We start from the raw sequence: 26,471 nt of genomic DNA, 5'->3' as shown, positions 1-26,471 counted from the left end.
CTTTGGGATTCTCAGCCACAACATCCTGCAGTGGGAAGTGTTGGGTACAGCTGGGATTTTGTTACTGCACTGCTGGCTGACTGCTCCCTTCTCCGATGTGTTTTCAAGCACGGTGTTAGTATGTGCAGGTAAAAGTTTTTCTAATAATGAATATCGAGATAGGAGCACACAAATGGTCACACACAGAGTTTTTAACTTGCCTCCTGAACTCCATGTAGTTCCAAATCCAAACAGCCTGCTGGATGCCCAGGTGTTTTCCTCTTGAGAACCTCACATGGTTTGTGAGACGTCTGTTCAGCAATTCCATTTAAAGTTGTGGCATATTAAAAACCTGGCATTTGGAGTTTACTGATGGCTGGAGGAAATGGGGAGGTACTGGGAAAGAGAGTCCACACTTTTCCCAAGATCAACCAGCATGATCCTCTGGAAAGACCTTTCCCTTTGCAAATGTGAACAGTTTGTGTCAGATGTTTTCCTTGGGCTGTCCTAAGCCAAAGGCAGGAGTCAGCACCGTGGCCTTTCTGGTTATAGAGAAGGAAGGTGTCCAAGTCTTTATTCTTTTGCACTTTCCATGGCCCTTTGCTGAGGAGCTGCTGGGTAATGAGGTGCCTGAGCCACAGCAGAGTGCACGAGACAATAATTGCCTTAGGTCTGCTGCCCTCTCTCACCCTCTCAGTGTAACTCAGCCCAGCACTGAGTGAGAATCAAGTGACAGCGCTGGGGCATTGGGTGAAACTCTGTTACATAATTGCTCACAATTTTGTTTTGCACTGGATGGTCCTGTATTTTTTAGTCAGCTCAATTTTTTGTCAAATTGTTGAAATATGTGTGCCTAGTCTGGCTTCATCAGGTAAGTTGTTTCTCATTAAAAATTAATACAATGCTTCTGAATTTTTTTTGGTGCTGATACTTTGCACCACGGTATCTGTAGAAACTTATAAATTGCATCAAAAATATTCTTATGATATGTTTGATCCTTGGTGCTAATGCTAGGGACACACCACATTCAGTTTTTGTGCACAGAGTCATGTGTCTGTTTGTTTTAGATGAATTTGTCAGCTCTTTTTTGACTTGCATATGATGAATTATTTGGTGTTGCCTGACAGATATTGCTAGTTGTTCCTATAGCTGTAAACAAATGGATTTTGATTGATTTTCTGTGGATTTGTGCCTAGTAATAGGGTTTTCTGGGTTCTAATAACGTGCAAGCATTGATCAAAGCTTTTTCTGCAAGTGGAAGTTCTTAACTTCTGTCCTGTGGGGATTTAAAGTACAGAAAAGGAGAGAAAGTCTCAAGCTGCAGCTTTTCCCATGGTGAGAATATGAGAAGTCTTATTAGTCTCATCACTCAAGCATCTATTTACAGAAAATATCCAGGAACTAAATATCTTTGTGGGCAGTCTCCTGATAGCATTTCAACCAAGTTTTACAATGGAACCTGAAAGTTATTTGGTTGTACAAACACACACTATATGCCTGTATCAACTAATTCCCTTAGGAACCTACCTGAAATCCTACAATCTAGTAAGTTATTATTGTTTGTAAGGAGATCTGGGACGGGACAGAAAAGGGGGAAATGGTGGCATCCTTATTTATTGTTGAATTCAGTGTCTGTTGGAAAAGACTTTGGCAGGGCTCTGTGCAGGCACAACTTCCTGGAGCTGTCAGGGGCGTGCTGGGTGTCCTGGCTCTGCCTGTGTGCTCTTTTCAGTCAGCAGAAAGCTTCCAGCACCAGTCTGTTCCCCTTCTACTTCCCACCTTCCTCTAAATGGTCTCACAAACAGCTTGGTAAAATCATAAGTGAACTCCTACAGCACCTACACTCATGTTCTCTCCCATTTCTTAGCAGCTGTAGTTCTTTCTGCTCTCTGAAGATGCTGTTTTTTACAGTACCAAGGTACCTCAGTAACTTATAATGAATAATTTAGTGAACAAATTCTGTTGCTTTTCTGTTCCAGAGTTGTTCATGAGAAAATTGATTAAAAAATTATTAATAAAATTCTTGACCAAGTAATTTTTACACCTTCTTGGGTGGTCTCTCAGTTGTTCATGGGTTTTTTGCAAATAGTCAGGATTCAAAAATCAATTTACTCAACCTAATCAGATGATGCTGGGTTCTTCAGTAGGCTAAATCAGCAAGCTCACTCAAAATCAATAGAACTTTATCAGAGAGCCCAGAATCTGGCCAGACAGTTTGGCTTTTACAGATAGCTGTGAGTGAGTCTGGAGGTTGATGCAAATGTTCAGAGGCAGGGCTCTGTTACAGGGAAAAATAAAATGTCTGGCTGCAGACTCACCTGACACATGATTTTGGTGGGACAATTACAAAACTCAAATCCATTGTTGAAAAGCATTGAGTTAAAAAACATAATATTGACAACAATTTGTATATTTGTATCATCAACTGACTCCACTACTCTGTGCAGTTACCACTTAAAAACATCAATGCAATACTCATTTCCTTGGGGATGGTTTTAGTGTTTTTTTGGGTTTTTTTTGCGTGGTTGTTTCTTTTATTTTTGGTGTTTTCATTGGACTTTTTAGTTTATTTTACCATTCTTGCCACTAGTGTTGGTCTTCAGCTGTAAGTATTTGCGTATCTCAGCAACTGTAAGTAGAGAACTTCACTAATTTTTTGTATCTTAAAGATGCAGTTTAAAACATGTTTTTTACCTGTGTGTTTTGTATTCCACAATTGTACCTCTCAATAACATATTCATCCTAAGGAAGCCATGCCCGAGGAATACTGTGGTTTCTGAAACCAGACAAGTATTTGATGTGATGTGCTATTACCTGCTTTTCTCCTCAGCCTTCTCCTAACAGTGCTGAGATCTGAAAGGTGCATTGGCAAATTACTCCTTCCATTTAGTACTTAAGGCTTTTTCTGTGTGTTTGCAGCTTCAGAACTCATCTGGCTTGCATGTTGTTTTCAAATCTCAGCTCGCCAATGCCTCTCTGTCAGAATGCATTCTGCCAGGGCGAGGTGAAACAAAGGAGCAGGGAGAGAAGTTGCTTATTTCCTGCAGCTTCTTTTTGAAACTGTGCACACTGATTATGTTTGGGTATTGTAGTGCTGGGTGCAGCAGCTCCAGCAAAGGCTGTTTGTTGTCTCTCAGCCATAGAAGAGAAAGATGCTGTAACAGTACCTGACAGCTGCCCTGTGAGGAGACACTTGAGGTCTGGAATGAGGTTCCCCTGAGCTCCTTTCATTTCCATCTGTGGCAGAACAGGCAGCTGAGCTCTGCAGCAGCACAGCTTCCCATTAGAGCCATCTATGACCCCAAATACTGCTTGAATGCCATTTTATTCCCACCCAGAGGGAATAAAATCCTACAATATCAGATCTCCCATTAACAGAGCAGCACTCTAAAAGGATCTGCCAAGTCCAAAAGTTCTTGATGCTCATTTGTTTTAGCAGCACCAAAATCCTGAAAACATTTCACTCCTCATAGCCAGACTGCAACTCTTGTCTCCTATTGTCCTCAGCTGCCCTTTGTTTGTGATCCTGACACTGTTGCTCTGGTATTTGAGCTTTCCTAAATTATCCAAGTTATCCAAGTACTGTTTGCATACCTTCCACCCACACAATTTATTTGTGGCCCTGCATTGAAGCAATTCTGGTTGCCATTAATAAATCATCAAATTTGAATGGTCCCTGTCTCTGGTAGTTTGAGTAGATGTACCCTTATTGTAACATGTTGAAAGTATTTCTGATAATTATGTTCCTCTGGGATTTTAGGGAATGTCAGTGTCTATAATCATGATTAAACTGAAGTTGGAGGAGCAAAAGAAATGCAGCAACAAGAAGTGCCTTGTTAAAAAGCTTGAGTCTCACTTTGGTTGCTAAAAGTGTGTCTTTCATTCTCTGGATGCTAATTATGGGAGACTAGTTTCAGAAGCTTAAAAATTGTTAATTGGGTACCTCTGTTGTAGTTCTTTTACCAGCAAAGGATAAGATAATTGGATGCAATGTTGCTCTTGTGGTATGAAACAATAAAGATAAAATTTCCTAAAGCTCCTAATTCTTTTATGAGTAGATTCATTGAAATTCAATAGAAGCTGGGATCCCAAACCACTCTTTAGTATCTTTGGAAAATCCCAGCTCAATAAATAATGTGCATACATTGAAGGGGCACTGCCATGAGGCTGCTAAAGGTAAATGAAGGAAATGCTGGACCTGAGGGGGAAATGTGATCTTGTGTTTTCACTCTTTATAATTTTGGTGTGTGTAGTTACTGTTGAACAAGGAATCTGCTATATAAAATACCTTTTTACACCTATTTTTCAGCAAGATATTTGAACTTGTTACTGGCCAGATATTAATTTAATCCAATTTGAGATGATGAATGGGTATTCCCTTTTTTCCTCTGCATCAGGATTGTTCCTATCAGTAGTGTAAAACTCCTGAAGCTGTTGTAGGAAATGAACCACAGCAAAATGACAAATGTCAACAGATTTTATCCAACTGCTGCTAGTTTACGTAAAATTAAGTTAAATGCTTAATGCAGCAATACAATATTGCCAGCTTTTATGTTAGCTGGTGAGAAGTGTTTCTGACAGAACAAGATGAATGTTTTGAAGAAATATTAACTTTCCTGATACAATTTTTACAGACCTGAAACAAAACACATTTCCCACTTAGGCTCTTCTTGCAGTTTACCCTGGCAATGCTTCTGTGGTTGGTGAATACTGGTAAAAAAAAGACTTATAAAGGCACTTTTATTCTGTCTGGAGCCTTTGCCATCTTATTTACTGGCACATAGCCTGTCAGGGCTGCTGGCTTCATCCTATCCATATAGATTGCTGCTCGAAAATATCTCAGTGACTGTGACCTGGGCTGCAGCTTTTGACCTCTCTTTTTTCTCCTTACTGCATCATTTGGAAAACCAGAGAGCGCAGCCCTTCCAGGAAATGTGGTTTTGCTGGTGTGATGGGATTGCTGATGCTCTGAGGGTATTAGAGCAAACAGCCTGGAAAGAATGGATGTCCATGGTGCCCTCTAAGCCCTTTGGGAAGGTTACCCAAAGCACCCCAGTGAGACAAATCCTGCACTGCCATCAGTGTGGAGGTGCTCAGCCTGTTCCACTGGGGTGCTTGGGCTGCTCTTGATGATGCCCAGTTGTCATCCAAAGGGGGATCATTCCTGGAGGATGTTCCTGCCTTTCTCTCCACTGATGCTGCTCCTTTTCCCTCTGGGCTCCCCATCTTTGGCTGCTGGGGAGCACTTGCCTGGGGCCAGGGGATAACTTTGATGCTTTTACATTTACTTCCTGCCACAGCCAGCATATAGACAGAGCTGTTGAGGCTCCAGAGAACATTTAGAGGCAATTCCATTTTATAATTTCCCAATAGGGTTTAATGCTACTTCTGAAGCATGAGCGCATTGTCCCATCTTGGGATACAACATTTGCCTTCTCTACATAAATTAGTTTATTCACTTTTTTTCAGGAGGAGTGGCTTTAAATACTTGGTGGGATTAGACAGTGTCAGGTAACACCATGGGAACTAAAATTTACACCAGATTGAACATAAGGATCTTGGAAGAACAAGGTGTGTGAGTCTGTACAACTTGAGTCAGAAATGTAGAGATTCTCATTCCTGGTGAGTCAGGCTCTGCTGCCTGAGCTCTAAAGGGCTCAACAGCAGCCTAGCCCCCAGCAGCTTCATTAAGCAAGGGGCTACAATTTCAGCTTTCTGAACAAAAAGCATTTTTTTCTTAAATAATAATAAGTCCTGCTACACTCGGGTATACATTGGAATTTGGCAGGGAATAAAATTACTTGCTTCTGCTAATTTTCTTTAAAGCATTTTAAAGACTAAAAATGCTCTGTTACATTTTGTGCTTTGTTGGTTTTATTTCTTCCTACTTTATTTTCTATTCTGTGTATTCATTTCAGTTTGGTTTCCACTCTGAAAGTTCTTTAACATTGTCCTTTACGTCGTCCAAACACCCAAACCTGTTCCAGCCAAATATAATCACCTTAAAAAATAGTTGAAGACTTTGAATTTTATTATCATTCCAAAGCTGGTGTGTTACATATGCAGATATTTAGACAGTTATTTATACCTTGCAAATATAAACTGTTACATTAACTCTTATTGTAGTGAAATGGTTTTGGTAAGGTGAGCTCATTTCTGGTGTGCTAGGGATGATTTTTTCCTTGCAAATATATAGCAGAAGATTTATGTGGTGCACAAAAAGTTTAAGAAAGAAGAGTTCCTTTGTTCTTTAAATGCTTTCAGTGCATAGTAAAAGAATAACCTTTTACAAGATTTTCACTTCTATTCAACAAAGTGCTTGAGTTTGTCACCATCTGAGTACCCAAAATGCAGTGTAATGAATAAAATTAGATTTCATTTTGCTTTTGCACATAGTGAAAAATATTCAAAACCTTTAATTATGAATTTGGGGGCTTGATGATGTCAGAACCACAACTTCCCTGCTCTGTGTCAAAGATAAGAACTACATGGTGGGGAATCATGGACCTGTTATTGCACAGAAACTCGGCAGCCCTGGCAAGAGGTCCAGGATCAAATAAGTGTAATTTCCATGACTGTGCATTTTCCTTTGGAATAAAGTAAGCAACAAGAAGTTCAGTGTTGAAGGATGTAAAGGTCATTGTATCTCTCAGTGACACAGTTATTAGAAATACTACCTCCTTTTTCTTGCCTGTGCCTGATTATCCTGAGCATGATTTTTCCTAAGTGATTTATGGGGAATTCAATTAAATGACTGCTAGCAAAATGAGCTTCTTTTGAGGTCTGTGGAAACATGGAGATGTAATCCAAGGCCAGCACAGAGCCTTTGAAGGGTGATACCCAATACCTAAAACTCTGAAACAGCTCATTTATGGATTAATTGCTTGCTAAAATTGCAATTCCTACACAGAAACAGACCCAATGTGATATATACACATAAGACGAGAAAATTAAAAGATCAATCTTTTGAAAAACCTATAAAATTAATTCATACTTTGAAGAAGACTTTGTTTTTACGTTTTTTAACCCAAAACAATTTTATTTTCATACCTAAGCTATAAATTATATCCCCCAAAAAACCCCTAAAAAATGAATTGTCCATGGGGAGAGAAGAGATGGAAAGACATGGCACGGTTTGTCTTTCCTGAGATTGTGCTGGCTGTTAAGCTGAGCCTAATGGCTTTAGTTTTTCTTTCTAAGAATTGACCTTCTTGACAGCATTTGGCCACAAGTAAGACACTTGTTTCAGTGTGAGGCATGGTTTGAGTGTGGGCACTCTGTCAGGTACAGGGGCTGTGCTCTCTGCTTTCACAGGAGGGATGTGTCTGTCTCCGAGCTAAACAGGAGCCCTGTGGATCAAAGAACTGCACCTCTGAGATACACTGGGGCAGAAAATGCCCCCAAAAGGGCCAGGAACTGGTCATTGGGCAAGTGAGGGAGCAGAGATATGAGGTTACAGTGTGGGGGGTTTGTTGGGCTTCTTTCAGAAACCCTTTATGATATTTTGGTCCCCATTTCTATGCACATTTATTTACAATCCATTTAATTTGTGTTCTCTTTAACAACAGTTTTATTTTTTTATTTTCTTTTCTCCTCTTTCATATTTATGTTCTTGCAATCTCTCAAGGCCTTCTGTACATCAGTTGAGCCCTTTCACTGTAGCACTGCATTTTCACTCAGTATTTTGTTTCTCCCTAATCCTTGCTGTTGCTTTATTCATTACTTTCACACTTTTCTTGCTTTTTGCTTAGTTCTGCTGACAAACTATTAAAACTGCTATGAAAACTATTTTTCATTTTCCATGTTCCTTTATTTTTTCCTCTCTCATCATCATCATCCACAGGTTCTCTCTTCCCTCTCATAGGTCTCATGAACTTTGCTGATACCCAAACCTACTCTTTCATTTTCTGTCTCAGTTTTTACCTTCCCATTAACAGTCCTGTGTGCCTTGCTGTCCTGTGATGCTGCTGTTGTTCAAGAGTCAGCATCAGGAAAAGAGAATATTTTGGCAAATGAGGAATGCACCTTTTGCAGGGTAATTCAGCCAAATCCCAGAGCTGATTGTGAGGGTGCTGATTTTTAGGCTGTCATTTAGGCTTTCTCTGCCAGGAATAGCTCTGGTATAAGGGAAGTGGAGAAATTGCTGTATCACAGCAATGTCTAATCAATAGACATTGACAAAATGTAGAAACATATTTAGGAGAAAACATAAGAATATAGCATCATCAAACCCCTTCTTGGCTCTGGTGACATCAAAAGGTAATTTTTGATAACACAGGGATTTAGAAATTACAGCAATCTTGGGTATGAAATGGCTTGTTGAAAGCTTTTTATCTGAGGTGATGCTACTTCACCCAATTGCACTGAGGCTCATTAGAAATGTTTATAATTATAATGATGCATCTGGCCTGTAGATCCTACACTGGGAGAAATGTCATGGACTTAAATAGAGGCTGGATGGATTTCTTATTTGTCACTTGAAATTGCCAGGGTAATAATCATTCTTCTTCTCCTTCAAAATTACCCATGAACACAACTCTCATTAGCAAGCAGATGAATTTCTGGAAGAAAAGTAAAATTGCTTTTTTTGAAAATAGGGCTCTGATTTAAAGTAAGAGTTTATATATGTTTTTAGTGATTACATGCACAGTAATTTTAGTCAGCAAAGAGGGCACTTTGCCATAGATGAAGGAAGAGTGCAAGACCAAAACCTCTGCTCACAAAGAGGAGTGTATAAATATGACAGAGGAGTGGAACTTAATAAAGCAGAAAAGGAAAAGATAAAAATTAATTTCAAACAAATTTAGGTTTAATAAGTATTTTATTCCTTATGTCAACTTACAGATTGAACACAGAGAGTCCATGTTTTAGCAGCTCTTACTCATGTCCAGGTAGTTCTGGGGGAAATTTAGCTGGGTCAGAGGAAACATTTTCAAGCCTGTATTGCTAAACACCTTCATGCCACATTATTCAAAGATGCATTGGCATGCATGTGCAACCACTTTGGAGGACTGTGAGCTGTGCCCTCAGAACTGGGACTTGAACTGTTTGTAAAACTTGGAATATGCCCACTATGAGGTGATTTCAAGTTAGTTTGACTCATGAGAGCAGCCATTTATAGGACTGGGCACAAGTTTGTGTTTATACTTCCTCACAGAGAATGCTAAATTAATTTTTACCATCTGTCATTTATAACCTCATTAAAGGCACAGGTATAGCTGTTAATGGTAGATTTGTAATAACATGAGTTACTTCACACTAAAGATGTGGCAAACTTACTTTTCATTATTTAACTGTTGTAACAAAATCTAGGAGTGAGGGGAGAAACCTATTTTTTCGTAGTATAATAAAATTAGCTCTGAAGTTCTTCTTCTTCCTTCACTTGTTAAGCATTCATAAATAGGCCAGGGCTGCTAGAAGTGTCTCTTGCTGCCCTTGTGCTCAGGCTGTGGAGAATATTGAGATGGCATTTTCTAACTCATTCCTATTTTTTTTGCTCTGCTTCTACACCAGGCTATTGATCTTTGAGGCATTTTTTAAAAACTATTTAGACTAAAGTTGTCTAAGGTGGTTTTCTTTTTGCAAGACGTAGCTTCCTTTAAAAGTGTGCTGTGTAACCTGAAGCCAATGAGCTCAGGTAGTAAAACCCAGGTACAAATAATGAATAGCATAAATAATGGATGCCTGCTCTGCTATGAAAAGAGCTGTTATATAGTATAACACCTGTTTGGTTCAATAACAAAGTAAAAAACACATTATTCTCTACTGAAATCTGACTGTATTTTCATAGAAAAAAAATAGCAGCTATTGCTATTTTGCCTTTCAATGGATTTGTCTCCACCTTCCTAACCCTTTTCAGTCCCTGGCTCTGCTGTCAGTCCCTTGCAAGTCAAATGCAGGAGGACATGAGCTGCGGCCACAGCATCAGCATCTGCTTTGTCCAGCATGTAAAATTCATAAGGGAACTTGTTCAGACACTGTGTTTTCCATAATAACAAAGGCTTTGTTCCACTGATTTGGAATTCCAAGTTTGAAATGAGACAATTCAGTTTAGTAGCAGCCTTGTTTTCACATTGGGTTTTTGTTCAGTGACCAGTAGTAAGTTCTCTGTCCAAGACAGAGAATAATCTTCTCTCTCTTGTTCCTCTTTGCCCAAAGCTGGATTTTTGGATTTTATTTTTTTTTTAATTTCTGCTTGCAGATGTAAGTGTGCTGAAGGCTGTGGTTTGACTCATTAGGCTCCTCTAACACCAAGTCTCATTTCTTTTTGGCTGCACTGGAGATATCTCCGAGGTCAGCCAGGTCAAAGCTGCAGATTCTGCAAGTAACCATAAAACCTCTTTCCTGCTAACAATCCCTGGGATTTGAATGTGCCTGATGAATAAGATCACTTGAAATGAACTACCTTTGTATTTACAAAATTATTCTTTTGCCTTGTTCTCACCTTCCTTCACGGTGGCTTTGGCCTGGCCTTCCACCCGAGTCACTCCTTGATCTGCAGTGGATGTCGTGCCTACCCTGACTGTGTGACTTCGTGGCAGGAGGAGGAAATTACAAAAAAGATCATTAAGGTGTGAAATTAAATTCTTAAAGATGACACATCTAAAATAGCTAAAACATTACCCCTAAAACAAACAATACCATTGATCCTACTTAATTACATGCTTAATAATTTTATACCAATGTAAAGCACATTGACGATGCACTAATCCATTTCATATTCACTGCCACCACAGATTTTCTCCTCCTTATTTGCTTTGAATCTCATCATAATCGTGCACATAAAACTAGTATTCTTAGAATTTTTATAGTGGTATTTCCATATAAAATGAGGAAAAGTCTAATATATGAATGCTAAACAGCTCATTAACATGGTTTGTAATATATTTATTCATGATAAAAGCAGCTGAGAAATGCTGATATAAAATAGTACTTCAGTCCCAGAGTATGTCTAAGATTAGAAAAATCATGCCTCGGATAATAAATACTTCAGGGAAAACAGGAAATTTTCAATACAAATAACATCAAATAAAGAGCTTTGTATGCTTAATTAAACACATTAACAGATGCATTTATTTCAGTTAAATAATTAATACATTACTGATACTAGCAGCAAGAAGTTTTTTGTGCTTTAAAAAATCACCTGAAAAGGTTCTTTATTTCAGGAGAAAAAATGCTGCCTTTAACAGACATTAAATACATTCTTATCTGGAAGTGGCACAAAGATTGTTAACGATCAAATTACACAGCAAGCAAACTGCGTGGAAGGAGAGCCTAATCTACCATGTCAAGAACCCTGATCTTTAAATTTGCTCTGTATGAGCAAGCCACTGTGTCCAGCCTAAGGAGCAGGATGGGTTTTGGAACAATTTAAGTGATGAACAGTTCCTCCTCTGTCCCTGTGCATTAAATGCTGGTCCTTGAAGTTATTTTCTCTGGCCTTTCAGCCGTGCTTGCTGTGCCCAGGCCAGAGGAACAGGCTGTTGTGAATTACCTGTCCAGAACTGGCCCAAGGCTGTGTGACAGAGAAAAATTCTGCATTCACTGGAAGCATTTTATAGAGCCTGGAGCAGGAGTTTAGGAATATATTTTGCAGGGATAGTTGATGCATTGAGGGTTTAAGTTGTTATAAACTGGTAATTTGGTACAGATTTAGTTGTGTGCTTATTTCCTTTCTGAAAGTGTTTTATGCTGACCTGAACCAGCAGCTTTTGCTACTGTTTAGCTGTTGTTGGGCCATATTAATTCAGCTGGTGTTTCATATTCCACATATCCATATTCCATAATCATATTCAGGATTCCAACCTATCAATAAACACTGCTGATACCTCTAAAAAGGGTCAGGGAAGGTCCTTGATCTTCACTCAGATAGCAAATTGTATAAATTGTTATTAATATCAAAAGATAATGTTCAGTCATCCTAAATGTCAATAAATAAATATCCAGCCAATTGTTTCTACTAGAAACGCATCTGCTGTTGTTGACAGGAAGTATTATATAGCACCCTCTCCACACTGCTGAATATCCCCAAATTGGAGAAACCCTACTCATACCTTTTGGTTTTTTTAGATAAAAGGGAATTTCTCCTCCAGTTTTCAGATTTGGTTGTTGGGTTCAAGTCACCAGAGCAGGAAGAATGGGAGTTAGCTAGAGGGAGAGTGAATTCATGTATATGCAAGGTAGGGTGCAGAGCTGTGGGGAAGATGGGACCATTTTTGATTTCCATTCTGCTGGTGAAGGAGAGAGCGCTGTCCTGTGCTGGGCTTGGGCACAGGGCTGCCTTGGGACTGTTCCTTTCCTTGTTTACCAGCACAGCTCACAGTGATGGTGCAGATGAGCAAGAATATTAAAATAAGCCATTTCACAGCCCTGTTCTTTAGTCTGCCACAGAAAGGGATGCTGGAAGAAGGATTTGGCGAATTTAATGTTTCTCTGAAGTGTGGTGCTAATTGGTTAGGCATGTATATGGATTTAAACTTCTTTTTTTTTAAAACATTTTGTATTTTCCTACAAGAACTGGAAACATGAAATAGATAAATGTTTCTTAATAAGCCAGAAGAAGGTCAACTTTGACTAATCCAAGCTTAAAGAATAAGAGGCTCGGTGGTTGGTGCTTTTTTTTGAGCTGATGATAGGTTGAAATGATGCATATTATATTCCTTGACCTTTAAGGCCTGGGCTCTGTTTCTTGGCATGCTGCTGTCAGGAGCAGCACCCAGAAAGATGAGAGCAGGCCGTGGTTACACCTCCAGCATCCATAATGCAGCCACAGGCAGGAGCGGGGAGCACAGCTGCTGCTGCTGCAGGGATCTGCTGCTGCTGCCCCTTGGAAAACCCTCCTGGGGCTGAGCAGGACAAATGGCTCAGCAGGAGCCCGTGGTGGGCTGGAGATGGAGGAGCTGCAGGATCTGAGCAGTTTTCAAGGCTTCTCACAGCCTACACAGGTCAGTGAGAGTGGAGCAGCCTTCACACCTGAGCCTGGATTATGAAGTGCTGCTGCCAGGCAGGGACAGCTCACAGAGCCTGGCACTCCTGAGTCACTGCCCCATCACTGAGCACTTTTCAGCTCCTTTTCTTATAGTCAAACAGCTTTATCTTGTCCTGTCTATATCGTACAGGTGTTTTTTGAGGTTTTTTTTGGGTTTGGGGTTTTTTGTGGGTTTTCTTTTTTCTTTTTTTTTTTTTTTTGGGGGGGGTTATTTTTTTTGTTTTTTAAAGGATTTGTTTTCAAAGGCCTTAAAATAGTTTGCTCTAATTGGGAGCAATCCAAGTGGAGAAAGGAAGAGAAAATTGCAGTCATCCAGACAGCCCGGTGGCTTTTCTGGGGTAAATCATAAAGCTATAAATCACGGTGTGTTTATTCTGGTTTTTTCTGTGACTCAGCTGCATTTGTGGCTACATTTTAGCTGCCAGCAGGCTTATAATTTTGAGTGTATAAAAATTACTGTGAGATTCTTTAGGGAGATTTTACTTTTTTCAGCTTGATTTTTTATATGACAGTAAAGAGCTGACAAACTTCATGCACAGTCAAGGGAAATGTTTCTTTTCCATTGTGGAGAAGAAAGCTAAGAGACATGTAAAATTGTACCTGAGGAATGTATTGTGAGGAAAAGACAGTGATGAAGCACCCATAATTACCTCAAATTTCCATTTTTTTAAAAAAGAAATCCACATTTCATAGGAGCATAGAATGGTTTGTGATGGAAGGGACCTTAAAAGTCATGTAATTCCAGCCTCCTGCCATGGGCAGGGACACTACTTTCCACTAGATCAGGTTATTCCAAGCCCTGTCCAAGCTGGTCTTGAATATGGGCAGGGACACTACTTTCCACTAGATCAGGTTACTCCAAGCCCTGTCCAAGCTGGTCTTAAACATCAGAAGATTTTGACTCCTTTCATGTATGACCCTCACTGAAAGGTTTTGGTTTTACTGCAAAACTCCTAATAGTTGGAAAATCAATGTGAAAAGTTACTGAGGGCAGGAGGAGGTGTTGGATTTAAGGTGGATTTAATATTGGTGTCTGTTGGGATGTCTCTTTTGGTTTTGATCTCTGTTTATCTTTTTGTGGCTGTGCAGAGCAGCGCTTCATTGGATGTACTTTTAGTTATGTTTGAATTTAAAGGTTTCTTTCTCTTAGAACAGTGTGGAAGAGCCTTGTCATTAATGTGTGTTTGCATGTTCCTATGACAATTCTACCTGTGTAAGGAGCCCCGCTCCTGGAGCTGCAGAGCGCAGGGTTCAGTTAAACCTCACAGCACATCTCCTGCTGCCCTGCTGGGCTGGGACTGAGCCCCATCCCTCAGGGAGAGCATCTCGCTGTCCTGATCAAAGATATGTGCGTGGTGCACCTGTAGCCCTGCAGGTCAGCAGAGCAGGGCTCACCTGGCATGCCCCTAGCCCGGCACTGTGTGATCTTTGAAAGGCTGAGATCACAGGGTGTGCCCGGGGTGCTGCTGCTCCAGGGCACACGGGTGGGCAGGACTCCTCTCAGGCACAGCCTTATTAGTGCTACCATTTAATGAACCTGGGGTGCTGAAGGGATTTTGCCTTATAATGCATCAGGTTGACAGTGATATCTCTTTTATCAACTGAAATTACCAGAATAAAGAGTGTATGCAAAACCCTCCACGCCAAGTACCAAACGTAATTCCCATCGCTGTGCAACGACCTCGGCACACATACACTGCCTATGTGCCCACTTTATTGTTACTTATTTGTAATGACAGATTGGTTATAGCAGGATGTTTTTAGCTTGTCAGAGCTGCATTAGTTAGTCTGCAGCCAGCAGTAGCATTTGCAAAGTGATCCATGCCCTCCCCAGCAAAGTGCTCGCGAGGCAGTGATCTTTGGTGTGGCCTCCGTGCATGGTTGTGCTGAGCTCATTAAGATGTCTCAGCCTCAAAGAAGGTATCAGCTATATTAAGTAAGGAGTCCTAGCTATAAAAACAAATGCAGCATGGCATGGAAATACATTAACATCCCCTGGTTCACTGTAGCATCGTGTTTTCAGGGAAACAAACAAAGGAGATATAATCAACTGAGCTGGCATCAGCCCAGTTACTCCGAGCAAACAGTAATAGCTTTCACAGGGTTCAGGGTTGGGTCTTCTGCTCATTAATATTCCTCTAAAGGCACACAGGATCTTTGCAGATGAAATAAGGAGTGAATAAAATAAAAACTAGAAATCTCTCAGAGCTGTGCCAGGTGTATTGCTGGGAGATGTTTAATAAAAAGCTTGGCACTGGTGTGAATGGTTTCCCTGCTGGGTGTCAGGGCCTCCTCCAGCCCCCTGCAGCACAGCCAGTCACTGATGGCACTGCAGTGCTCACCCTGGTGCTGCTGCTTGTTGTAGCTGAGGACTCAGATCAGTTAAAACCAGTCTTTTCTGCATGTCTGTGTGCTCAGGGTGGCTCACTGACAGCAGCGCTGGCCAAAATCTCCAGGTAAACAGCCTCTGCCTCGTGTTTTGCCAGAGGACTGGGAGGGTGTACAGACAGATCAGGATAAACGTGGCCTGTGCAAACCAGCTTTTTCTCCCTAATCCTCATGGCACCTCCAGTAGTCCCTGGAAAGCAGGATTCATCCTCCGTAGCAGCTCTGGCAATCACAGGCTTTTAGCTGGGCTTGGGAAGGGTTGGACATAAATGCAAAGCCTGCTCTTAGTTTGGGCTTCATGAATCCTTTGTCTGCAGAGCTCAAGTGCTCAGTTTGGTCTTTTAAAAGTCTGGTTTGTAAATCCTCTACTGGTAACTGCTTTTTCTTGCTTTTTCTCTTCTCTCCTCCTCCAGAGAGACTTTTGGAAGGCTGCTTTAGCACGGATGCCATGAGGCTGATTATGAACTGCAGCTAATTCTGGCATCTTGTAAATATCAAAACAGCACATTTTGTTTTTACACTAATGCACTAAGGTCAAAATTGCCTTTCTATTTGAACAGATAAGCATTTCTTCTTTGTTAATATCCACAACCTAAAAGCTGTAGGAGGATAACAGGAATTTTTAATAGTGATATGTTGATGTTTCGGCTTGCTCTCTGAGGAGAACTTCCGAAGACAGAAATATAACATGATGGTATAGCATTCTGGTGTGTGCCAGCTCACTCTGCTCTGCAAGCAGCTTTATGTGCTGCTTTCTAGACATTGCACTGTGAAGGAACTAGTCAGTGCTTTTCCTGGAGGTGCTCTTAGCTCTTGTTTCAGCATTGCTCCCTCTTTTGATAGCATCTCTCCAGTTCCCAAGCTGTCTTTTCAGATTGGAGTCTGATGTCCACAGGACATTTCTGTGCAGTAGGGTTTTCATATTGCTGACTCAGTTGGCATCATTTCCCATATCATTGCATCCTATTTACTTTATGTGTGCATCTGTTTAGGTCTCGTGCTCCCTCAGGGCATACAAGATCACTAATCTAAGTCCTCAGTTTTAGCTCACCACTTCCCTGCTCTTGTGGTTTGATGTGCAGTATAAATATCATTGCTGCTTGAGCACTAATGCACGATTTAAAAATAATAAATACCCCATTTGCTGAAGGCTAATAGTCAATTCATTATGTGCTGCAATATCACCAGTTACTTCTGTGAAGGATTTCTTCTCTCAGGAGGTGGTTTTGTGAGCTTTGCCAAGCCATCCAAACTCCTGCAAAGTGATACAATTCTGGTTCTTATGTTGCTTTTTTGACAAATTCCAGAGCTTCTGCTGTCTTTTGTGGGCTTGGCCTGGGGGCCAGAATGCTTCTGCAAGTCAGGGCAACCACTGAGCCCAGGGCTGTGCTTTGAGTGGTGGAAATGTGGAAAACCTCCAGTTCTGAAAGAGAGCTGCCTGGACCCCTCTCCAAGGGAGGTTGTTTGGAGGTGAAGGGCCGAGCCTCAAGATATGCCTGGGGTGCATAGATTCAATATTGTGTAACCCCCAACATTTTTATCAACATTGTCTATTAATGTGAAGTCTGGTCCTTAAATTTAACACTTTTTTATTATTTTTTAGGGCTGATTCATTCATGATCAGTGCTCCTTTTAGTCTTGCATTACCCTGAATCTCTTCTATGTTTTTCCTTTCTGTACAACCTGTAGCAGAGGATAGTGATCATATTTTTTCATATTTATATGGACTGCAGTGGGAAGGTTTAGGTTGGACATTAGGAAGAATTTCATCACAGAAAGGGTGTTTAGACATTTAGACACCTCCATGGGGTGCCCAGGGAGCTATGTTTTTCCTTTCTGTACAACCTGTAGCAGAGGATAGTGATCATATTTTTTCATATTTATATGGACTGCAGTGGGAAGGTTTAGGTTGGACATTAGGAAGAATTTCGTCACAGAAAGGGTGTTTAGACATTGGAATAGGGTGCCCAGGGAAGTTGTGGGGTGCATGAAGGTGTTTAAGGAAAGCCTGGATGTGCCACTCAGTGCTGTGGTCTGATATTGGTCAGAGGTTACACTCAGTTATTTCAGAGCCCTTTTCCAATGTAATTGATTCTATGGTTCTTGAGTTTTAAAGTTTGTTTTTCCAATGTGAGTCACCTGGAAAATTTTTGTTGTTTCAACAGAATTTTCATGCCACCATTTTGAGAGAGAGCATAGCCTGTGACAGGCTTAATTTCAGTCATGCCATTAAAAACCTCGTAGAGTTACAAATGTTATTCTTTAATCCCTCAGCCAGGAAGGGCCTGAAGGAAGGTTGGCTAGGTGTGGCCATATAAATGTGGCCAGTATATTGCAATATTAGCTTTGGCATAACATAACCAGAGCTTTCACACTCTTCCCAGAGACTTTTTACACAGATTCTCACAAGTTAAGGATGCTCTGAGAAGTTCCACAAATTGTGGGAGGACAAGAAATGTGTTAGTCCCACATTTATTGAGGATTTTTATCTGTGAAGTGTGGAAGCATGAGTAGAAAACAAGAAACAGAAATAACTTGTAGATTTCAAAATGTAAAGTAGCACATAAAGAATATTGTTCTGTCTAGAAAACAAATTTATAAAGGAACAATGCTTGATATTTTATTATTTCCAGGTTTTTTTTCTGGAAGGAAGAAAGGTTGATGTTTTCCCCTTTTTGTTTTATTTTTTGTTTAGCAGTGAGGTGAAAGAAGGAATATAAACAACTTTGTGGTGAGCAGTGGAATAATCAGTTTATCAACTTGTCAGCATTTGATAAATATCTGTTGGAGAAGATCCTATATGAAAAGAATCTCATATGAAATAAAAAGCTATGGAACCTCGGTGGAGTTTAGCCAGTAGATGTCACAGATATCACATGGGAGGTGTAGCTAAGAGGCAAAGTTAGTTTAGTTTCTTTTATAGGTTATTCAGGTGCAGATTGACACATACACACATGTGGGCACACAAGAGCCAGACCTACATACAAAAATTGTCTCTTGTACTGGTAGCTTATAAAATAATTACTATTATTTAAAAAAAAATAACTGGAAAAGTTTTTTGTGGTGTCTCAGATGAAGTGTGTGGGTGTGGGAAGAGAAGCAGGTGCTTTGTCTGGTGTGTTGGCATAATTCTAACAGAACACCAAGAAGAAAGCAAGGTGTGAAAAAAGTGATGTTGCTGCTCAAGGGAGTCACAGGAGCTGAGCTACCACTGAGGTTTCTGAGTTGAGTCAGCAGACTAATATATTTCAGAATGATTCTATCTCTTGGTGATGAGTTATTTTGCAAGTAGGTCACAATCACGTAATTGTTTGAGCAAATTCAGTATTTGGGGGTTTCAAGAAAGATAAAAGTTGACTGCCTGTACCCATAGCCTGAAATGGCAGTGTAACCATTGAGAGAGCACTGAAGTCCATGAAGCAAGACTAGGAAAAACAGCCATGAAAATGTGTCCTGGTGAGACAAAGGGGTTGTTTCCATCCCTTGCACAAGGTTCTGCGCAAATAGACCTTTCTCCTCTACTGTTACAGGACTACTCTCTAAGGCAGTTTTCTGGGTTTTTTTCCTAGAAATGTAATAAACTATATCAGTAAAACACTTGCCCAATGTTTTTCCGGTTATTATTATTTTATAATGTATAAGATCACAGTGATATTTATCTTGTAAAATAAAACAGGTTTCAAAATGATCTAAGCATATGTAAGGGGAGCAAAGTATGTTGTGTGCCAGAAATTGTAGGCAGAGGTAGAGCCTGTGGTGACTTCATATTTGGCAAGTTTCTATCCCATCTACATTTCTTTCCACATTTACACAAACATGTGAGGGTTTTTTTTCACTGTTTTTCAAATCTGGGTTGGTTCAGGAACAGTAGTTTGTTAGATGATGGTTCTGTAGCAACTGCCAGGCTTCTGTCATGAGGATGACAGAATAATATGATAATTAAACTATTGTTTATTCTTCTTGTCTTGCAATCATCATGTACTTCCAGACTTATCATTTGGGACATGGGGTTGTTAAAACTGGCAGGTAAGAACCACTGCTTGAGGTGGTGGGAGAAGGGTTGCAGCTTGTAGCAGGTAAAAGGTAAACTAAGCTGCCTAATAACTTGTTTGCTATATCAGGCAAAAACATGAAGTGTTATACCTGATATGTTCTGCAAAATATAACAGTTCAAAAAGCTTTCTGTCATGATGCAGGATCAGTTCAGGTGCTCTAGAGGATGAGGGCAAGGACCATGTAATGGTAATGATTTATGCTAATGATTTAATGATGATGGTTATCACTGGTGCACACAAATTGCTAATGAACCAGGAGGCACACTTGTAAGCTTTCCTGGGCTTTCTAGAAAGCCTTTAATTTCCAAGGTGGCAAAGAGAGATGCATGGGTTTCTTTCACTGGTCACAGCAGCGTGAAGAGGCTGTTGCAGGGTGTGTGATGGCCTGCAGGCAAACTGGTTCAGTGAAAGGCAAGACTCGTGCCACAGTGATTTTCAGAGAGAAAAATGTGAAAAGGAGCTCTCACTTTGAAACCCACGCAAGAAAATTGTGTGATGGGCTTGAGTTTGGGAAGGGAAAGGGAAGAGGAGATGGCAGCTTTGATGGTGTCCCTTCATTGTGGCAGTGGGAGGCTGTGTTTGGGCGTTCCAGCTGTGTAGGAATGTTCCAGCTGTGCAGAGCTCATTGAATTGGATTATTGGAACATTTGTGTGTTTGCCTACATTTCCTCTCACATATCACAGCAGAGGATTGCTTCCCTCAGAGTCCCAGGCTGAGACAGCCGTGTACTTCCAGTGGCTTCCTCATGTAGACAGGATCTACACAGATGGACTTCAGAAAACGAGAAGATCATGGTTATTTAGGGCATTGCTCAGTGCTTGCAACAACACTGAGCTTTCTTTAAAAGCTTTTCTAAACCTGTAGATATTTTCAATGTAAAATATAGTTTTGCTGTTTGTTTACCTTTTAAACTGTGTTTTTCATGCTAGACCTCTAAAGTGCCCTTCTTATCTATCTTCTGCAAAGTGTCACAAGTAAAGTAGAAGACTTAATCTACAAATCCCTTTGTCATGTCCTATGATAAAATATGAGCAGAAGGTAGTTAAAACTATTTATCACAGCATTCTTGGCAAGTCTGGGACTTTTTAAGTTAGATAAATTGGCAACTGCTCCATTTTTTATCTCATAAGACAGAACTAAACCAGAATGAAACATTGAGCCTTCTTGCTTTAGGAAGATGCTGGAGTTTGGTGGTGTCTTTTTTATTTATTAAAGTCAGAACATATTAAAGAGAATTTAGGACACTAAATTCTTTTGCTTCTATTTAAATTATATTCTATATAGTACTTTTAAAAAAATATAATTTCCCTTTCAAAGTAATATTTATTTGAATATGCCTGTCAGGAAATTATTAGGTATTCCTGGTCACTTTATCCACTTACAGTGCATGCTAAACAAACTCAATAAGCATTTCATTCAGCATTAATGGGATAATTATTGTATGTGGAATACTGATTTATGATAAAAGGCACTTTTACTGGGATCTGACATTTGTTCAATTCATTACTCCTGTAAGATAGCAATTAAGCTTTACAAGGTTATTTTAAATTGATTGGTACAGAATTTTTTGTAACAATAGTCTTTAATACATCATCTGCAGCTCCAGTGCCGTGTTAACCAAACATCAATTTTAAGTCACGTGTAGATGCTCTGCTGTTAATTGTAGCTACTCATTGTTTACACTACATTGTAGCACAGGAGGGCAGAGGATTGTTTTTGGTGTGATGGGTATTTTGGTCAATAATGGTTTTGACCTAAATTTTGGTGAAACCAGTGATGCAGTGCTTTTGGATCTCTTAATTACACAGAAAGCTGCATCCCAAAGCTATGTAAGAAAATGGAAAATGCATCAGGAATTTCATCCCTCTGAACAATCATGCATACAAACACAGATCCTGCTGGTTTTTCTGAAAGGCTCTTTTAGCACCTCCAGCTTTCCTCTCCTGTTCCCTTAATCTCCTGTCCTTTTTGGAGAGGCCTTGGGGAGTCCTTGTCTCATTCTAATGAATAATGGATAGAGCCCCTGTCCATCCCGAGGAAAGGCAGAGTGAGTGAGGAGAGTTGCAGTGCAAGAACAAGGTTGTGTTGGAGAGGCTCTGACCGTGCTGACACTGCCTTGGAACCGGGAGAGCTCTCAGCATTCCTGGAGAGGGATATTGAGCTCAGACAAGGGAGGCAAATGAGCAATTGTGTCTCTTGTGTGAGGCTCCTGAGCTGCCTCCAGGGCTCCTGCCAAGGTTTGCTGGAGGGGAGCCCCTGCAGCCTGGAGCATCCCACAGGGAACGGGCAGCTCCCTGTCCCCAGTGACCGCCTGGAAACTCCTGTTCCTCCAGCCCACACCAACAGCAGCTGATCCTGAGCAGCATTCTAGCAAATCCTAAACCCATTCACTTCTGGCTCCTTGCCTGCTTGCTGTTTCTTTGCTTTCATGCACTTAGTAGCTGTTGAAATCCCACTACTGCATAACTGCTTTTTTCCCTTTCTTTTATTTTTTTTTTAAAAAAAGAAAAAGGAGGTGCAAAAGGAACAGGATGCTGAAATGGGAGGATTCTCTCAAGACCAGAAAAGAAAAAAAAAAGGAACCTGGCAGTGGGAGGGAATTGAAAGAAAAAAAAATAATTCTCCAGTCCAGCATTAAGTCAAGACTGTGAATTCAGAAAAGTGATATTTGCAAGCCTTTTAAGTCTGTTTTCTGCCCAAGATGCCTTCCTTCCACCATGATAATTGCCCTTTATTAGGCAGAAAAAGCACAAGCAGGATTTGCAGTATTTGGTTGAGGAACCAAAAAAAAAATATTTTTCAGGAAATGCTCCACACAGGATAACCAAATAACTGTCCACATGGATGGAAGCTCTTGTTATCTAAAGGAAATTTTAATACCGTTTTTATGCTGTTATTATGACTCATTACTAGCAATGGTATGAGGCTACAAAAAACTGAAGGTGGAAAATAATTAGGAAAATATTACCAGGTACTTAAATTAAATTAGTAGGATTTTTAATTTCGTGGGTTTATTTTAAAAAGGGGGGGAAATATTTTTTTTTCCCAATAAATTGGAGGAATGTGCTCAGACATGAGTCCCAAGTACATTGAGATCAGTAGAGTGTAGCATACTATGAAAGACCATATGCCTGTGGGTTAGTGTGCTGAATTATGCTGAATTTCTTACAGTATTAAAAGTTATTTGTCTTCTAGACTATCCCAGAATTAAAAAAAAAAAAATCTTTTGTCAAAGTCAGATAGTTTCTAAGAACTTTATATATTAGAAAACTCCATCTTTTGAAACACTTGGAAATTGGAAAAAAATCTTGTAGAGAGGAACTCTAATCTCTTGCTCTGATTTATGTAACATATAAAATGTATCCATTCTTTTCAAGCTTCCAATTAAATAAGAGATACTCCCTCTTTGTTGCACTGTTCCAAAGAGGAAAAAATTGAAATTATATGGAAAAAGAAGAAAACCTTTTTAAAGAGAGAGACTTCTTTCTGATCTTTGAGTTGACACGTTGGATTTTATGTAACAGTCGGTGACTGAAACATTAGTTCAGAAATTAAAACTCCTCTGTTTTGAAATATAGCCTCAACTTCCCAATCACTCCTGGTTTAATCTTTGTGTGATTCCGGAAAGAAATGAAAAGAAAAAAATGTCACAAGAAAGGCCCTGTAAATTATTCTTTTCTTTTTCTCTCTGATGCCAATGGATGACTTAAATCACTTATGCTGATTAAAAACCCACAACATAATCAGTCTTTTAATTCTTTTATCTTTTTTATACTTTTTTAATGTTTAATGCCGGAAAATGATATTACTTAAAAGCAGAAAGAGAGAACACTTTGGATGCAGCAAGACGAAGCATCTCAGGTTTTCAGAATTTTGGGTGAACCTGCCCCCTTGAACTTGTGCATCAGATTCTATCTGGTGTTAAGCCCAGACTGTGATTTTTCTTTGTTCTTTTTTTCCAAAATTTTTTTTTTTTGGTCTGAAACTCCTCTTAGTTATCAATATAGAACTTTTTCTCCTCATTATTTCTACATGAGAAATATACTCTTCAGAATGAAAACTAAGTTTTTTAGGGTTTGTGCTGCTTAAGATTGGAAACAGGTTTTTGCCCTGCACCACAAAAACTAAAAATGGGTTTACATGTTCAGTATCTTGAGTCCATGTGCTCTTAGAAAAATGGATATTCTTAACAGAAGGCCAAAATGAATTATGAACAGGCTCGATTAACTAAAATAAACACAACAGAACTGAGAAACCAGATTAAAAAAGGACACAAATGTGTCTTTGGATTTTTTTTTAATTTTAAGTACATTGAATAATACTAAGCATGCAGCATGTTGCAGTAGATTAAAAGGCAGCATTTCCTGCCCTTTTTTTCATATTTTTAGCTTTTAAATTTTAGATCATATGTGGAGAACTTTCTGAAATATTATGAGGATGAATTTTTCTAGCTCCAGCATATTTGATTGCATAGGTACTTTTGGAAAAATTAGACTCTTTAAGCAATTAAAAAAAAATGAAGCATTAGTTAAATTAAAAAAAAAGACTATAATTCTGACTTTCTATTAGGCAATTCATTTATTTAACTAAGCAGAGAGAAATAAAATGTCCCAAATTATGTCTTTTACAGAGGATTACTCCCACAGTGTTATTTAATTTTATCTGTATATATCCTACTGATATTGCCTATATTCTTCATTTCTTTATTCCTGTTTGTACATAAAGAATCTTATTAGCACATCAGTAATTTGCAGTCTAAGCTCCCTTGAGGAACTCTGATTTTCCTGCACTTTTTTTATGCAGATCTCCCAGGTGCTGCTGTTGAAAGTACAATGCCAAAACCTCAGGTTTACAAAAAGAATTGTCATGTATCAGCAAGGTGCTCCTTCTTTTTTATTGAAAAATGCAAGGGATAATGTAATTGAAAATAAAGTTATTAATGTAATTGAAAAGAAAGTTATTGCAAAAACGGCTTTGTCTCCCAATCCAGTGTCCTGGCTCCAGAAGGAACAGACTGGATTGGGAAAAGTAAGTTCGAGCTTGCAGCCCTAGGCCCTGATGGGTCACAGGACCTGAGTGGTTTTGCAGATTTGTCTTCTGGAACTTTACCTTTCCATTTTTAGTAGATCTCTTGCATTGTGTTAGTAAGTTTTTCATCACTCTGATTACACAAACGGGGAGCAGTGGGAAGAGTATCACCTCCAGACAATCCCTGTTTGCTTTTTCACCCTCTGGAACTACAACTTGAGCCACTCCCCGGCTTCAAGCAGAGATGATCCTCTGGAGATACAAGTGGACATCTTCCAGCAGAGATGATCCTCCCTCTGCTGTCCCAGGACTTTCTTTCCCTGCTGTGTACAGGTTAGCAGCTCTAGCTGGCAGGGAAATTCCCTGGCTGCTCCGTGCTGGGCACGCTGTGCTTCCCAGCCCGTCCCTCGCGTGCGGCTCCGCTGGAGCGGGACATTGACACTGCCATTTTCCTGTCTGCCTGAGCTGCCAGGCTCCACAGCCATTAAAGGCTGCATCCACAGGGTTAAGACAGATGCCTGTCACTTCAGAAGTGTAAGTCCAGGCTTCAGATCTTCAGCTCAGCTGCCACTCAAACTGGCAGCTTCCCCCAGCTGCTTTCGCAGGAATCGTGCTCAGCTCTGCGGAGGGTGCGTGACGGATTGGGTTATGTAGGAAACGCTGGTGGCAGCTGGAGAGTAAGTATTTGGCACTCACTGGAGCAGGACTCCAAGTGAGGCAGTCATCATTAGCTGACTGTCCTGGCTGGCTGGGTCTCGAATGCGAGTTTTGACTCTTTTGGTGCCGACCCAGTGAATATTATCTGTGACATGGAGCAGTGCCAGCGAGCAGGAGGAGAGTGCCTTGCTCAGAGATGCTGCACAGGGCAGCCCGTGGAGTGGCAGGAACAGGAGATGCACACTCCGACCCTTCTAATGTGGCCCAGGACAGTTTTTGAAAGACAGACTTACTGCAGAGGTGTGGTGTAGGGGCATGGGTTGGGAATGAAAAGCAGCAGCATGCTTTCATCTTAGTGCTGCAAAGTAAAGGGCTGCATTTCATATCTGCTTTTTGTGTTTAATTAAAGTTATAGGAAGATGAAAAATAAAAAGCTTATTAATCATAAATGGCTTTTCACCTCCTTCAACATTTCAGTTCACATTCTGCAGATCCCCTTTAGGTTTTGATAGACTTAGAACCTTTTAACTTTTAACTCAGGAATCTCTTGATCCTGCCTTCCCCTTCATCCTGCTCTGCCAGGATAAGGGGATGGGAATGGGCCAAAGGAAGGTTTGAAATTTGGTTTCTGCAGAGTATCTTGGTCAGCCAAGCCTGTGCTGCTGCAGACCAGAGAGCATCTCTGCTGGGGCAATTACTGACACACCCTGTGGTGTGTGCCTTCACCCTCTGGGACTGAAAGCCCAAATTGTGCCCCTTCAATGGCTCTGGGTGACCCAATGTGCTTGTGGGGTGCTCAGGGAAAAGAAGGATCAGTGCTTCAGTAAAAAACAGCTTTTCTCAATGTAATCTAGAAACAAGAGAAGTTCACTTTATAAACTGCAAAGTGTAATATTTCCATCCTCTGGCTTTTCCTTTCGTAGATCCCTTTCGTGTATTTGTTTCCTGTAATGTGTCTGTATCACAGATATTAAATCTTTGAAAAGGAATTGAACCTATTAAATGAAAAAAAAAAATTCAGTTGTACCACACTTAATACCGTAGGGTCTCTGCAGACACGCTTTAATCTTTGTTAAGGTTAATAATTACATTATAATTTTTTGTAACTATATGAGGGTTAATGAAGCAGGAATGTGGTTTATGGAGGAATTCCTTTTACAGAATTACTTTCAAAAATTTTTCAAGTGGAATAGTGTTCAACTACATATTTTTCAGTTCAGGAAATCTGTTTCAGTGGGAATTATATTAGATTCAGAGAAAACTTATTATTCCAGTACAACTAATGTCTCTCATTTTTAAAGTCATAGTTTGAATATTTTATCTGTGGGATAATGATTCTCTTGGTGGCTTTGCCATACTGATATCACTTACAGCT

General features: G+C 40.0%; 1 protein-coding gene across 4 annotated transcripts in view; it reads left to right on the top strand.

The window, feature by feature from the left end:
* LRP1B (LDL receptor related protein 1B) overlaps nt 1-26,471 on the top strand; it is a 626,536-nt gene that overhangs the window by 161,783 nt on the left and 438,282 nt on the right. The window lies entirely within an intron of this gene.

This window comes from Passer montanus, unplaced genomic scaffold, assembly GCF_014805655.1.
Source record: "Passer montanus isolate IOZ18808 unplaced genomic scaffold, ASM1480565v1 scaffold1, whole genome shotgun sequence".
NCBI lineage: Eukaryota > Metazoa > Chordata > Aves > Passeriformes > Passeridae > Passer > Passer montanus.
The sequence above is the reverse complement of the archived record's forward strand: the minus strand, read 5'-3'. Positions and strand labels throughout refer to the sequence as shown.